Here is a 4,438-nt window from a genome sequence, read left to right as displayed (position 1 = left end):
TATGATAATTGTCCAGGGTCCACTTATGAGTAAGAACATGAGGTACTCAGTTCTTTGTTTCTGTGATAGATCACTGAATATTATAGACTCTAAATTCACTTAAGTTGCTGCACATTTCATAATTTTGTCCTCTTTTATGCCTGTGTAATATTCCTTTATGTATTTGTGCCACATTTTTTAAATCCTGTTCACTTTAGATAGGCAGCATGATTGGTTCCATGTTTTTGCTATTGTAAATAGGACTGCGATAAACATGCATGTGCAGATTTCTTTTTCTCAGAGTGATTTGTGTTCCTCTGGGTATATTCCCAGAAGGGAGATTGCTGGCTTGTATGGAAGGTCAATTTTTAGACCTTTTAGGAATCACCAAACTGTTTTCCACAGAGGTTGTACTAGTTTACAATCCCCCCAACTGTGGAGAAGTGTTCCCTTTTCTCTGCATCCTCTCCAGCATCTGTTTTCTTTTTGTTTTATTGACGATGCCCATCCTGACTGGAGTTAGGTGGTATTTTAGTGTGGTTTTAGTTTGCATTTCTTTGATGATTAATGAGGCTGAGCATTTTTTTCATGTATCTGTTGGCTGCTTGTATGTCTTCTTTTGAGAAGTTCTTGTTCATTTTTTGCCCACTTTTTAATAGGACTGTTTTTTTATTTTTCTTTTTGGCATGTTTGAGTTCCTTGTAGGTCCTAGATATTAGGTCTTTGTCAGATATACAGTTGGCAAATATGTTTTCCCATTCTATGGACTATCTCCCCGCTGTCTTGATGGTTTCCTTTGCTTTGCAGAAGCTTTTTAGTTTGAAGTCCTACTTGTTTGTCTTATCTCTTATGGCACAGATATTTTGGATTTTGATCAGGAATTGTTTGCCAGTTCCAATTTCCATCAGGGTGTCTTCTGCATTTTCTAAGGTTCTTAGAGTTTTAGATTTTACATTTAGGTCTTTGATCCACAAAACCTCCATAGACAAAAACCTTAGAGTTGACTTTTGTGTATGGTAATAGGTAGGGGTCTTGTTTTAATCTTCTGTATGTGGTCAGTCAGTTTCCCAGCACCATTTATTGAAAAAATTCTCCTTTCCCCAGTGGTTGTTAGTGGAGGTTTTGCCGAAGACAAGCTGGTTGAGAAATTGAGGTTTTGCTTCCAGAATCTCTCTCCTTGGTTTCATTGGTCTATATGTCTGTTCTTGTACCAATACCAGGTTGTTTTGATTTTTGTAGCCTTATAATAAAGTATAAAGTCTGGAGGTGTGATGCCTCCCATTTTGTTTCTTTTGCTGAGCTACATTGTTCTGTCCTAAGATAATCTTAGGCTACAAAGTTCAGGAAGGAAAAGAGGAAGAGATTGGGAAGAGGAAGAAAAGGGGATGGTTATAGAAGGGGTCTATTTTTTTATCTTCATGTTTTGGGGACTTGCTTTGCATGTGAGCTTCTAAGATGCAAATTAAAAGTTTTTTATCCTTAAAAATGTTTGTCTTCATTCACTGACTTTAAATTCCTTTTTCCCACATGATTTTCTTTTGCCTTAACTCAGATAATGGCCTCAAGAACTCAAAAAACAAAGATATTTCTGGTAGGAGAAGATGTTTCCATATGAATTTCTGTATTATTGTTTCCAGGTCTGAGAAGAATGATGCTGGTAATTTGATGGGCATTGCATTAAATGTGTATATTGCCTTGGTAAGATGGACATATTAACAGTGTTTGCCAGGAGTCCAGCTCCTGCAAGGTTCAGAGGTTCCTGGAGGTGAGACGGAGTAGGTGACTAGGGAGAAGAAAGAAAGGAACTGGGGAGAAAGAAAGGGACTGGACTACTGTTCAGGATGAGAAGAAGCCATTTATTGAAGGTTTACAGTGGGATTTTCCCCCCAAATTGTGCAAAGTCATTCTCACATGTCTTTCATGTGAACAAAATGACAGGTGCATGAGGGGTGTCCCCCACCCACCAGATGTTCCTTCAGGCATGAGGAAAAACAAACCCAAAATTGTCCTTCTGCCCCTCATGCTTGGTTAATGCTCCTAAAAGGCAATGAAACAATACCTTCCTAAAGCACAATGTTTCTATCATCGATAACCTAAAAAACCCATTACAAGCACTAACCTTAATCTATGACTAACCTATCCTATAAACCTTTTTCATTCTATGCTAGTTTATACTAATACCAACCTAAACAATCCTATTGAAATTCTTACAACCTGAGGCAGCCTAACCCAGAAGGTTTGGAATGTGGCCCAGTCCAAAATTCAGGGTGGGCCCAACCTGAAGTAGGCTGACCACATTCTTTTAACAAAATGGCTACCTAAAAACTTATTTCTATAACTATTTTCCAAAACTTATATTGCTGTAATTTTTTTTTTTTTGAGTTGGAGTCTCACTTTGTTGCCCAGACTGGGGTGCAGTGGCCACTCCTGGCCACCGTAGCCTCAACTTGCTGACTCCAGTGATCCTTCCACTTCAACCTTCCAAGTAGCTGGAACTACAGGCACGTGCTACCACACCCAGCTAATTTTTGATTTATTGTAGAGATGAGGTCTCGCCAAGTTGCCCAGGCGGGTCTTGAACCCGCGGGCTCGGACAATCCACTCACCTCAGGCTCCCAAAGCCTTGCTGTAATCTTAAGATCACATACAAAAAGCCTGTGGCCAACCCTAAGGCTCCTTGATGTGACCCAAGTTTGAACTGTAAGTAGTATGAAAACCAAAACTGCAGTCTGTGGAAAAATGGGAACAATGAGCTTCTGAAGTTAGTTTGTGTTAGTCCCGGTCTCAGAGTTATATGCTTGAGCTTGCAGGAGTTTTTTCTGGCTGTAGTGCTAGGCAGAAAAGGGCAGGGAAATGGGGTCAACAGTTCCCAAATACATCCTAGTGGTCTCGGGGTCAATGGTCCTTCCTGATCCCTAACGCTCAGTGGGCCTCCGTGGCTGGGTCCCAACAAATGTTAATTATTCAATACATGAGCATGGAATATTTTCCATTTCTTTATGTCATTATTGATTTCTTTGAGCAGTGTTTTGACGTTTTTTGTTATAAGTGTCTTGTCACTTTTCTAGTTAGGAAGATGCCAAGGTATTTCATTTTTTTGTGGCTATTATGAATGAGATTTTATTTGGTTCTCTGCCTGTTTGTTGTTGGTGTATAAGAATGCAACTGTATTTTGCATGTTGATTTGTACCCTGAGACATTGCCAAAGTCCCTTATCAGTGCAAGAAGATTTTTGACAGATTCTCTTGGATTTTTGAGGTGTAGTAACATACAAATAGCAAAGAGTGATAACTTGACTTCCTGTTTTCCTATGTGAATGTCCCTGATTTCTTTCTCCTGTTTGGTTCCTCTAGCTAGGACTTCCAACACTATGTTGAATAGGATGGGTGAAAGTGGGCAGCCTTCTCTTGTTCCAGTTTTCAGGGAAAATGATTCCAGTTTTTGTTCATTTAGCAATATGTTGACTGTGGGTTTATTGTAGATGACTCTTACTATTTTGAGGTATGTTCAAGGGTTTTAATCAAGAAGGGATGGTGGATTTTATCAGAAGTTTTTTCAGTTTTTTAATTGCATTTATGATCTTGTGGTGTTGAACCAGCCCTGCATCCCAGTAATGAAGCCTACTTGGTCATGGTGGATAATTTTTGAGATGTGTTTTTAAATCCAATTTGCTAGAATCTTGTTGAGAATTTTTGCATCTATATTCATCAGGGATATTGGTCTGTAGCTCTTTTTCTTTTTGGATCTTTACCCAGTTTGGGCATCAGTGTGATGTTAGCTTTGTAAAATGATTTGGGGAGACTTCCATCTTTCTCAGTTGCTTGGAATACCTTTAGTAGGATTGATATCAGCTCCTCCTTGCATGTTTTGTAGAATTCCACTGAAAAGTCATCTGATCCAGGACTTTTTTTTTTGGTGGGTAGTTTTCTTATAATGGAATTGACTTCCTGGGTTGTTACTGGTATATTTAATGTCTCAGTTTCTTCTTGTTTCAACCTTTGGATGTTGTGTGATGTCAGAAAGTCCTCAATTTCATTTAGGTTTTTGAGTTTGTTTCCATATTATTGTGCATATTAATCTCTGATAATATTTTTGTATTTCTTCAGAGACATTGTGGTTTGATCTTTCACATTTCTGATTGTGTTTATTTGGTTTTTTTCTCTCTTTTTCTTGGTCAATTTGGCTAGGGGTCCATCAATTTTGTTTATCCTTTTAAAGAACCGGCTTTTTATTTTGTTGATCTTTTCTATGACATTTTTGTCTTCTGTGTCCTGTATTTGGGCTTTTATTTTGGTGATCTGGATTCCTCTGCTGAAGCTAGGCTTTTGGTGGTCTTGTCTTTCCAGCTCTCTTAGGTGATTTGTTAGGCTGTTAAAATGTGATCTTTCCATTTTCTTGATGTGTGTTCATAGAGATATAAATTTCCCTCTTAAAACTGTTTTCATGGCATCACAGAAGT

Source organism: Carlito syrichta, unplaced genomic scaffold (genome assembly GCF_000164805.1).
Source record: "Carlito syrichta isolate Samal-C Ts95f unplaced genomic scaffold, Tarsius_syrichta-2.0.1 Scaffold306594, whole genome shotgun sequence".
Classification (NCBI taxonomy): Eukaryota; Metazoa; Chordata; class Mammalia; order Primates; family Tarsiidae; genus Carlito; species Carlito syrichta.
This window is presented reverse-complemented; position numbering follows the sequence as displayed.